Source organism: Rhipicephalus sanguineus, chromosome 11, assembly GCF_013339695.2.
Source record: "Rhipicephalus sanguineus isolate Rsan-2018 chromosome 11, BIME_Rsan_1.4, whole genome shotgun sequence".
NCBI classification, from domain to species: domain Eukaryota; kingdom Metazoa; phylum Arthropoda; class Arachnida; order Ixodida; family Ixodidae; genus Rhipicephalus; species Rhipicephalus sanguineus.
Genome location: NC_051186.1, coordinates 65,870,955 through 65,883,539, shown reverse-complemented (window position 1 = coordinate 65,883,539; position 12,585 = coordinate 65,870,955). Strand labels below are relative to the sequence as shown.

Sequence of the window (12,585 nt, the reverse complement as noted above, 5' to 3'; positions counted from 1 at the left end):
TTGAAATCCCCAAGAACAATAATTTGGTGTCCACTATGAGAAGATATCACAAGTTCAATAGAAGACATGACATCATGAAACGTGGCAGGGGAAATGCTGGGCCGTAAATAGAAACATCCAATGAACAATTTTTCATTGCGCCCAAGGTTGATTTCTAGCCAGATCGATTCTTCGATGGTTTCTAGGTCTTACCGTCTAACGGATTTCAGTGAATTGTCAATGGCAATCAGCACGCCACCGCCTTTCTGTTTGGTTTCACTGAAATCTCGGTCACTGCGAAAGGTGGTGTAGGTCGGGGAAAAAAGTCAGACGAGGCAATTTCAGTGCCGAGCCAGGTTTCAGAGATAGCAATAATAGGAAAAGCAGACGAAAGAACATTAGAGAAAAACTCGAGTGTCTTGGTACGCAGACCCCGAGCATTTTGGTAGAATATGTCTACGTCACACGGCACTTTGGATTCCAGTCACTATCTCAGAGCGATGAAGCATGTCATCGCGCAGCTCCCCACGAAATGGCTTGAAGAGGCATAATAATAATAATAATAATAATAATAATAATAATAATAATAATAATAATAATAATAATAATAATAATAATAATAATAATAATAATAATAATAATAATAAATTCAGGGCAATGCAGTTTCTAGTTCCGTCGCGGCTACAGAGGGGAAAATTAATATTTGATAACTACGCAAAACATGTGCCTTTCACGTTCCGCTACAGGTATCTGCACTTCAAAACATGATAAGGAAACGGTCAGATGCTATGAAGCACGCCATACAGGAGAATGCGGAGCTTTTAGTCAAATGTGGTTTTATAATAATTCGTCTAAAAGATGCACGGCGCTTACTTCCGAAGGCTGTAAACCTGGAACAAGATACTTTCCTAACATCAGCGATTGCAACCGGCACTGCCGTGGTAAGTTTCTTTTAATATTGTTCAGAAATCTTGTTTTTGAACAGGACCGTTACTTGAACATGCGCTCAGTTGTCGCGCAAGATATTAAGTAGTAACAACAACTGAACGTTGACTGACCACTTTGCCCCGAGCATGAAGGAAGAAATAAACTAGGAGAGGATTGCGTAACACAGTAGTTTATGCTGTAAAACTCTTGCGAAGTAACTTCAGTCGTTTTGTAGCGTTAGCTACACTGACCGAGCTCGAGCAGTTTCGCGTTGCTCTACGAGAGCCGTGCTGCGCATGCGCGAGGAGAAGTGACGTCACACGGCGCACAGCTGGCGCACCGGAGCGTCGCCGCGCGCGCCTAGCCGATCTGCGCATTCCAGAGGAGTGACGTCATAGCCGTGGCAGACATACTGGCGCCGGCGTTGGTACCTTGGTACGAGATGCTGCCGTTGGGACCGGGCACGAGACGCTGCCATAGAGACGGCAGCGTGTTACTAGATTGACTACAGTGTCTTTGTGGCAATAGAGAAATGGCGTTGAGCAAAAAATAAATATACATGTGTCACATAATGCGTACACCATGTTTGTGTCATTTAAGAAGCAGTAAGCATGATAATCAAGCTAATCCTAGACAACCAGGAGATCTAAGAACAATGAGCTGAACCTTAGCTTACGCTACATGATATATCCTGGCATAGCCGATCTAAGCCACTACAATTTTTTACACTCGCAGCATTGGTCTACCACGTGACTTCTGAGCTTATTGGCCGAGTATCTTTTCTCGGCTGCGCTGCCGTGGCTTTCTCTTTAGAAAAGGAGTTCACTGCTTCACCGCAAGAGCGAAGCAATGAATGCCATAGCAACAAACTGGAATCGTACACGATGTTTGGCTAGCAGATCGCGCCTCTAACATGCAACTTGGCGTAATTCAGCAAAATGCTGGCGTAAGAACACGCGGCCGCTGCAGCGAGCGAAGCGACCTTCTTGCTGCATATGACTCAAACGCAAACACAGGACGTACAAAGGTATGAGCCGTCTACTTTTACCTGACAAGACAAGGTGCGCGCGACCGTACTTGGCTGATCAAAGTACGCAGTTACTGCCGGATCCACGTAGTCCACCTTCTGCAGGTGCGCGTTCTTAGGGTCGAGGAGTAAAGCTGCCGATGGCAGCGGACGGCTTGTGGGCGTCGTCTATACCCCAGCCTTTTTGAGTGTACGAGCTATTGTTCATCACACATTCACGTCCTCCGATGCAAATTATGGCATACACCAAGTTAAGGAGACGACCACGAGAGCGCCTAGACGTAGACAGACAGACAGACAGACAGACAGACAGACAGACAGACAGACAGACAGACAGACAGACAGACAGACAGACAGACAGCAGATAGATAGATAGATAGATAGATAGATAGATAGATAGATAGATAGATAGATAGATAGATAGATAGATAGATAGATAGATAGATAGATAGATAGATAGATAGATAGATAGATAGATAGACAGACAGACAGACAGACAGACAGACAGACAGACAGACAGACAGACAGACAGATAGATAGATAGATAGATAGATAGATAGATAGATAAGATAGTAGATAGATAGATAGATAGATAGAATAGATAGACAGACAGACAGACAGACAGACAGACAGGACAGACAGACAGACAGACAGACAGACAGGACAGACAGACACAACAGACAGACAGACAGACAGATAGATAGATAGATAGATAGATAGATAGATAGATAGATAGATAGATAGATAGATAGATAGATAGATAGATAGATAGATAGATAGATAGATAGACAGACAGACAGACAGACAGACAGACAGACAGGACAGACAGATAGATAGATAGATAGATAGATAGATAGATAGATAGATAGATAGATAGATAGATAGATAGATAGATAGATAGACAGACAGACAGACAGACAGACAGACAGACAGACAGACAGACAGACAGACAGACAGACAGACAGATAGATAGATAGATAGATAGATAGAATAGATAGATAGATAGATAGATAGATAGATAGATAGATAGATAGATAGATAGATAGATAGACAGACAGAAGACAGACAGACAGACAGACAGATAGATAGATAGATAGATAGATAGATAGATAGATAGATAGATAGATAGATAGATAGATAGATAGATAGATAGATAGATAGATAGATAGATAGATAGATAGATAGATAGATAGATAGGCAGACAGACAGACAGACAGACAGACAGATAGATAGATAGATAGATAGATAGATAGATAGATAGATAGATAGATAGATAGATAGATAGATAGATAGATAGATAGATAGATAGATAGATAGATAGATAGATAGATAGATAGATAGATAGATAGATAGATAGATCATGAAAGTGACTTTGGTTCGGTAAGAAATGCTTCGCATTACGTAGCTATGACACTAATTCGACAACGAAGGTTACGCGACAGAGATGCTTCTATGTGCCAATATTGCGTGGACATCATCATGAATACCAAGAGTTGCTTTGATGATTCTTCATTTTTCTTAGAGAGCGCGAGGGCTTCTCTTTCTTCTGACCATCGTGAATTTACATACTAGGCCACTCGTACGTGTAGTCTCGCGCACGAAATGCGGCGCGCGCTATTTTGTTCGGAGGTTTACTAAATTGCGTATTTCACGTTTTGTCATCAGTCTACTGCATATTGCTTGTGTGCCTACTTCGCTTACCACGTTTATTAATTTTATGATGTTAAAAGCTTCTTTGCTTTAAAGCAAAATTCGGTCTCGTTGAAAAGGTCTTCTCCCAATTTTTATGCCACTTTCATTAAGTTATGTTCTCTTAAATTTCGGGCACCTATTTTAACCAATGCTAAGATTGTTTTTGGTGCGAATGAGGAGAGGAAACCAGCCTAACCTGTCTTTTGTCTCACAAACTTTTCATTGTAGACCCCATTTATGGCAGGTGCGCTACGAAACGCTTACGCCTAAAAAGATGCTTACAACAACAACTGAAAGTCCGCTTCAACCCAGACAACCAAAGTTGCGAATGGTACCCGACAGGTTGCGGCCGGGAGAAACATTCGTTCGATAATATGAACGAGTGTTACGAGGAATGTGGAAGTAAGTAAATGGCATGGCTGCATATAGTGCAAGCTTCTCTGATTGGCAGAAGAGCAGTACAATTGTGGCTTTCGTTGTTCTTCTTTAGGATACTTCACTATATGTGAACGCGTTTTAGACATATAGTAACATTTTCTTTAAAAAAAAGCAGGTTCTATTGTGCGTTAAATAACAATATACAGTTGCACATATATATTGCACAGCCGCCAACTATTTCAATAACTAAAATTTGCCTCGCCTTTTTATTTGCCATATAATAACATCTGTCTAGAGTTTCTTGCACAATCATGACGTTGCAAGCAGCATGGCGACGATGTAAAAGCACAAGCTTTTGTTTTTAACATTAAGTTACCAGGTATCACCAGAAATGTTTCAGAAGCATCACCTTTGGAAACACCAATAAGTTTGTTTGTTTGCCCAATAAGTTCTAAGCGCACATACAGACGAAGACAAAGAACACGTAGGCCACACAGGCGCTAACTTTCAACACTTTATTGAAGGCAGGGGAACAGAATGTATAAGGGCACACGTGACCTTACATGACGCCGGCGCAGCAGGCATAAAATACGACACCATTAATGACATCGCAGGCAACGCATTTCTGTGAAAGATAGTGCAATCGACGGCTTGGCTACACATTTATCTCCTAGACTATCTATCTTTTCCGCCTCAACTCGTGCGGGAGATAATTGAGGAGGAAAAGATAGATAGTCTAGGAGATAAATGTGTGGCCAAGCCGTCGATTGGACTATCTTTCAAAGAAATGCGTTACCTGCGATGTCACTGATTGTGTCGTATTTCATGCCTGCTGCGCCGGCGTCATGTAAGGTCACGTGTGCCCTTATATATTCTGTTCCCTTGGCTTCAATAAAGTGTTGAAAGTTAGCGCCTGTGTGGCCTACGCATACTTTGTGCTCGTCTGTATGTGCGCTTAGAACTTATTGGTCATGTCATACCAACACGCCCAAACTGCCACAATTTGGAAACACTTCCGCAAAGTTTTGTAACAATGGCACATACAAGACTGTTCTGTTCATTAGCATACATATGATGCGCACCCGCCATTTAGAAGAACAAGGACCAGATATTGCTGGTTTTGCCGCCTCCTCAATCACGCGTTTTGTTTTACACTGTAGCCATTGGTGTCAACGTAAGTCTCTTCTTTTATATTCTACTAGCAATACATGGAAAAGCGATGCCTACACGATTTAACACCTCCATGAAACATCACTTGAAAACTCGTTTGCTAAACTGAACGTACCTTTACGTACAGTAGGCAAGGTCGTTTTGGTTCTACTATAGCACACATCTTAGTTCAGTAAAGCCATCGCTTCCATGATATATTAAGTCTAACAATGACGAGTGACTCATGAAGGCTTGTCGTCTGAGCCGAATGAAGCAGTTACAATCCATAGCCCATAGTAACCGTAGCTGTGTACCAACCATTTTTCAAGGCAACCATGGTATGAAGGAAAAAAAGTCACAGTTTCGCCGCAAGGCCGAAGCAATGAGTGCAATAGCAAGAAATTGAAATGTCACACGAAGAACGAGAAGCAACTCGATACTTGCAGCGCCCCGCTGAAGCACAAAGAAGGACGCCCGAAAAGAACGCACAGGTATGCACAGGGCAAGCGTGAACTAACAACTGTCGCAGTTACGTCTTTTAGGGGCGAAGCTCCTTAAGGCGGCACCCGTTCGTCCCTCGTAATCGTCGTCATCGTAGTAGTCCGTAACAAGTCTTACGCTTTGACCTCCAAGGTGGTGCCGGTGGGAGATTTCTCCTGTGCGTTGTTGAACAATAAAAAATTTGCAGCGTGCGCGTTAAGTAAAAGCCGAATTCTTCTGTCTCTCATTCCCCATTAGCAGCCATTGGCATGTTCCAGTAGGAAACGTTAGTAGAAGTAGAAGTGTAAGTGTTAGCTAAAAGCCGACTTCTTCTGTCTCTCATTCCCATTAGCAGCCATTGTTTACCTCCAAGGTAGTGCCTGGTGAGATTTCTCCTGTGCGTGGTTAAACAATAAAAATTTTGTTCAAAACGCCGTTGATTGATGAAATAAACCAACGAAAGACGCCAGATGTTTTGTAAAAGCAGAACGAAAGAACGCCAGATGTTTTTCTTAAAGTGTAGTAGTAGTAGTTGTATGTAGCCACCTCGCCCGATCGTCAACGGGCGAGGTGGACCGGCAACGGCGCGAGGACCCTGCCGTACGAGAGTTAAATCACACTAAAAGACATACTTTGCGGGCGATACACTCTAGTGAGCTTTCAACTTTTCGTCTTAATGTACATGATAAAGAAATTATTTCTACGAAAAACGCAAGGCACACCTTGAGCAATATATTTGGTTTTGGGACGCTAAATGGAACCATGAGGCGATGCGAAGCCGGAGCACTTGCACGATCGCGTTCCGTTGGCTTTCGTTGGGCATGCTACCGACCTCGCGTCGTGGAACGCGCGTCCTGTCTTCCCTCTAGCCTTGCCTTTAATTCGCACAGGGCGAGCGGGGAATGCGGTCGCTCTTGGCGCTCTTTCGCTCGGGAGCGGACTTCTTCCTTGCATTTCACCGATCACAAGTGATAATGAAGGGACCACGTAAACCAACAGCACAATAAAAGTTTGATGTTTAATATATACACGATGTTTCACACTCTTTATATTATGTACTGGGCGCATTTCACGGAAGAGTTTCACGGTTTACAGATGATTCCCTCCGTAGCTTCGCCCCACTCATCATCATTCACCCCGTGGATATGCTGTGATTTTTTTTTTTTTTTGCTTGAGCAACGCGCTGAAAGTGTTGACAATATTGAGTTTGAGAATTGCGGTCCTAAAAAGCTTGGGGACCAAGGAGCTTGCGACCCGCCAGGGCGCATGCGCAGAACTCAAGCCACTGTAGGGCTCTTGTGCTCGCGTTGACCCAAGACCCAAAAATCAAAAACTAGCGTGGGTTCCCAAGACGTCTTGGGATACCGCGAGACTATGCAGACTATAGTGTACTATAATGCAGACGCCGCGCGGGACACGACGCTGCATGGCCCGCGTCTAGCATGGTTTTAATTTCACCAAGTGTGGCGCCCCGTGCGTTTGCGCCAACGCAGCTTGCGTTTTACCCAGTTCTCAAGCCCTGCTGATCCTCCGAACGCAACAGCAGCCTAGCCAACGCAGCTTGGTGACCCAGTGTCTTGGGTCCCCAATTCTCAAACTCTCTAATGGAGAATCAGATGCTCTTAGGTGGTGCTGGTGGTGGTGGTGGTACCAACTTTTATTTGACTAAAAGTCACCTGTCTTACGCCTCAGGGTGGCTCCACGTGGGATGCGACCCTTTCGTCCCAGGAAACGATGGCTTAGATATTTCTTTTTCTTTTAAACTATGGCGCGTGGAGTGACCCCCTGCGTCTCCTACCACACGGGGGCGTCTGATCTAAGGCGTGCCCGGTGTTCTTTGTTTTGATTTTTTTTTCCTTCCACATCACGAGTGGGTACAGAAAAGGGCCACTGTCGTGCGCGTCTTAAGGGCAGTTTTCAAAGTGAAAGAATATTAGGAGCGTTGCGTGATAGAAAACACGCTCAAGCTCCTCCGAGATTTGCTTACCACGTGCCAGCGATAAATAGTGTATATAAGTAGCTCGCTGTTATTTCGCCGGCGCATGCATGGTGTGTTATCTTAAAGGCGAAGCTCCTTAGGGTGTGGGTCGTTCCCTCCTCTGTCGTAGTAGTAGTAGTAGTAGTAGTAGTATGCAGCCAGCTTTAGTTTAATGAATTCCTCACTAGATGAGCAATTCACTAGATATCAGAATTTACAAGACATCGTAGTGTTCCTTGACTTAATCACACTAAAAGACATACTTTGCGGGCGATATACACTAGTAAGTTTTCAACTTTTCGTCTTAATGTACATGATAAAGAAATTATGTCTACGAAAAACGCAAAGCACACCTTGAGCAAGATGTTTGCTAAATGGGACCATGAGGCGATGCGTTGGCTTTCGTTGGGCACGCTACCGACCTCGCGTCGTGGAACGCGAAGAGGAACGTTACGCGCGTCGTGTCTTCCCTCTAGCCTTGCCGTTAATTCTCACAGGGCGAGCGGGGAACGCGGTCGCTCTTGACGCGCTTTCTCTTACGCTCGGGAGCCGACACTTTCCCTGCATTTCACCATCATTTCACCAGCATTTCACCGATCACAAAGCGGTGATAATGAAGGGACCACGTAAACCAACAGTACAATAAAAGTTTGATGTTTAATATATACGCGGTGTTTCACACTCTTTATATGATGTACTGGGCAAATTTCACGGAACAGTTTCACGGTTTACCGATTCCCTCCGGAGCTCCGCCCCACTCATCATCATTTACCCCGTGGATATGCTGTGATTTTTTTCTTTGTGCCTTTTTTATATGTGTACATACATATGCATATCAGGGGCATGACGGCGACGGTGACGGTGACGGCAAAAATCAGCTGAGAGTGTCCATATAATTTCAATCGCAATAAAAAAAAACCCTAGGTATTGTTTCCTGCTCAAAATAACCAATCTCAGGGACGATAGCCACTCTTGCACGTATGTAGTAGCTCAAAATATTTTTTTGTTCTCTTTTATGCCATTTCGGCAAAATACGAAAATGCGTAGTTTTCTTTTTTGCAGCTATTTGCATTTGATGTTCCGTCTTCCCTAGCCTTTCTTTTTGTAGTAGTTGTTCTTGTTCAGTACGTTATATTTACTCACGCTAGTTTTTCTTGTCGAAAGTAATTCCTTTAGTAATACAATTTGAAGCGGCTAAATCAAGCCAACAATACGCGCCCAATAATCCACAATATTATAGAGTGTGGGAGACGGGGAATATAGCTTTATTTTCAGTGTAAATTGAAATATGCGTAAGCAGTACCTGCGTGCACCTTCAAATATTTTGTAGCCAGACTGCTTCGTCAAAGTGTAGGGAAAATATTTTCGATGCTCTAAAACAACAGTTCGTCTTGCTACAGTAATTGAAACCACTAAGAAACTTGATAAAGGAACTGCATGCTGAGCAACAGAAGCGAACGTTCAACGATGCGCATTTTAACAGAAAATTTGTAAACATATGTCGAACCAAAGGTGCCTTTACTCCTCTATGCTACAAAAAAAAAAAATATGCTGCATTGTAAACACAAAGCTGTCAGTCTTTGCTGAACATTCCAATCTTGAAAATGGCATTGTGTAAAATGAACAGCAGGCCTCAAGCGCAATATGCCCATCAAGGTTTGAGATGAAAAGGTAGATAGTCGTCAGCTAGACTTATAAAAACGTGGAGGACGCTTTCAAGAGTGAAATGTGATAGCCTAATCGGGGCCCCGTTCGCATCGCCTTCTCAATCGGTAGCCTCGCTTCGCTTCTCGGTGTACACCTCAACCATGCCAGAAGGAAAGGAAAGTCCGTGAGAGTAACATTGGCCTTTTAAAAATATCCTAGAATGCCTACAGCAAGTACAGGTGCGAAGTACCCACTACGCCATAATTATTCCTCTTGAGAATCGGCGAAGTGCCCACCACGCGTCCGTAAGACAACACGCGAACCTACGCAGCTGCTCGCTTTGTTGATGCTTTTGCTGGTGATGATAACAAAATATGTCTGAGCGCTTTGTAATGGGTGGCCTTTAAAATACCCACTCATTCCGCAGTTCACATGTTTTGATGCATAGCGCGATTCTACGCTTCTGCCACGCAATATTACATGCGTTAAGGAGACTCCTTTCACTACATGACATTCATTTAGCTTTTTTTTTTTTCGAAGCAGTTTCACGCAGTAGCGCAGCTCTATGGTAGAACACCTACTCGCCCCGCAGCCGGCCTGGGTTCGATTCTCACTCGAACCAAATATCTTTATTGTTTATTTTATTTGCATATTTCTCAATTTTTCAGTCGCGGACAACACCGATTTTTCGCTCACAACCACCGGCGCCGACACCGACGAAACGAGCTCATCGCGTTAAAAGTCTATGTGCGAACAATGTTTTATTTCAACAAGAAATCAAGCTTGCTACTTTCTCAAATTTGTCGGCAGTTGTGGTGATTGTGATTATGATGACAATGATGATGATGATAACGCAGGTGAAGTTGGCTTGGCAGAATTGGCAAGTAGTTGGCCCACCTGATGCTCTATTTCCGAGTAATACCTTTTGCTTGGGGTGTGCGCGCAGTCAATTTTAAAACCAAATCGAATAAAAGTCAAATAATGATAACACCGAAAAGAATACTACACGAATAGTGTTCGAATAGTGTTCTAAGAGTAAGGCATCAATTTTCAAAACAGCCCTTAAATTCCGCAATGTTTTGTTTGAAACAAGTATTCACAAACTTTCGTATAGGAACATTACGATTAGCACTGACCGACAATATATACCACAATTGTGTAAATGGAAGCAGGCTTGTATACAGCACCGACTAGAACCTACAAGATATTTGGTAACAGTAGGTTGAAACAAATCAGTTGCTTCAGTATTCAGGACGGCATTTTGTCGCCAGCTCTTAAATAAATGTCATACCTAAAAGTTTAACAATGTTTCACTAATCAACGTCATCATGAGCCTCGTGATGCTGACAGTCAACTGAGGACACTTTCGCTTCGGCGATACTGGAGTTTCATTAAGGAAAAACGCCTCCATTTAGCAAATATCATCGACAGTCCGGCACAAGTTTGGATGACATGCATTTGGTAATCAAGCAACTAAAGCAAGAACGTTGAGTCCCCGGTGTTTCAAAGTCTTGCTCCTTTGTGGTGTTCCAGGTGGTGCTGGTTATTTTAAAAAGTACCAGTATTTGAAAAATATTTAATGTTTAGAATACGCACCAATCGATTCGTTATTCGAAATTTCCGAATATTCGCACGCCGCTACATTTTACTGTGACTGAATCCAGCCTCTACCCCGTCGTTACTTTATCTCGCTTTCCTTAACTATTTTTAGCATTCCAATTTATCTCATACAGTAACACTTAACGTAACGCATATAACAACGCAAAGTCTTTCTATGTTTCTTCGTTTTTCGTGCATTATTGTCCGCTTAGTACCGGAACAACGCTTTCCTTTCCAGAATTTGTTACGAACCCGTGTATTCTTCCTATAAGAGCAGTTAGCATCGAAGAATTTACGTACAGTCCTATGGCTCAGTATCGGTATGGCTACGATCGAGAAACAAAGAAGTGTGTGAAGTTCCCGTGGTCAAGTGCTCATGGAAACATCAACAGCTTCACTACACGCAAGGACTGCCTCCAAAAATGCGCACGTAAGTTAAGATATTAACACGTTTAAGTGCAAAGAACTTTAGAGGCCCACGCTGTCGTTTCATGTCGTCCGTCACCTGCTGTCATCTCATGTCATCGCTCGGAGTCATGCATGCAAAGCCATGTGTAGTATACAGATTTGTAGCATAGCCATGTAGAGTATAATATAGCAAGGGGGCGGGAAAGAGAAGTGAGGGCGAGGAGGAGTGATGTGAGGAGGAGGTAAAGGAGGAGGGGAAAGGGTAAAGCATAGCGTAGCCATGTATAGCATAACCATGTATAGCATAGCCATGTATAGAATAGTATCGCAAGAAGGCGGGAAAGGGAACTGCGGGCGAGGAAAAGCGATGTGAGAGTGAGGAGGAGGGAAAAGAGGAGGGCGAGGGTAAAGCACGACATAGCCGTGGGTAGTATGGTATAGCAAGGGGATGATAAAGGGAAAGGACGGTGAGGAGGAGGGAAATGAGAAGTTTAGAGGGCGCCACTGCATAACAAATGAAGGCTTCCTTTCCCACCACGAACTCCGAGCAGGCTGCAGGTTTGGAACGCCAGCGCCGCCGAAGGGCAGGCGAATCACTGGGCCGCACTTCCTACAGCTTTCACGTAGAGTGCAACTGCACACATTTTGTTTAAGCTGGCGAACTTTACAGATGAAAGTATTTTCTCTTCAGCACTGTTGAATCAATATGGCGGACAACGTGTCAGAACTGGAATTAACGCATTAATGAGTAGACAGCTGTCACGTCTGTTTCTCAGCCCCGCTTCGTTCAGACTTTCGGAACAATGGCTGCAAGTAGGACGCAATCCATCTTGAATAAGGCTTGAATAGGTTTCCGTAGGGGAACGTGGAACTAACCACAGCAGGCGGTAGCAACGAATTTCAGTTCCTTCATTTCGGCCTATACTACCTACCGTTTCAAAGTGTTCTTCTTTAATTTTTTTTTATTGCCACAAAACGAATGAACGAATGTAGGATTGCTAAAGATGCTACGCCCAGATTTCCTGGCTGCGCATCCGACTTGAGGTAAATTACATTTTTTTTTTTGCCCATCTTTGCCTCGTCCCTTCCGCTCATGGATGCGCTGGTGTTGCTGCTTTCATATAAAGCATAAATAAATCTGTTAATGGCAGGCTCTGCTTTCTGTGGAACACTTGTGAAACTGTAAGGAAATAATATTGCAGTCACGTGTCGATTTTTATTGCGATAGCAATTATATGGAGAGTCTCGGCTGATTTTTGCCGTCGCCGCCGTCATGCACCGTATATGTATGTCTATATATATATATATATATATATATATA

At 43.4% G+C, this 12,585-nt stretch overlaps 1 long non-coding RNA gene across 1 annotated transcript; it reads left to right on the top strand.

Annotated features, from left to right (window-relative positions):
- Nucleotides 1-796: 796 nt before the first annotated feature.
- LOC119373550 (uncharacterized) lies at nucleotides 797-11,104 on the top strand. The gene is made up of 3 exons (XR_005179894.2): nucleotides 797-920; nucleotides 3,854-4,027; nucleotides 11,095-11,104. It is a non-coding gene; the product is annotated as an uncharacterized LOC119373550 (long non-coding RNA).
- The last annotated feature ends 1,481 nt before the right edge of the window (nucleotides 11,105-12,585 follow it).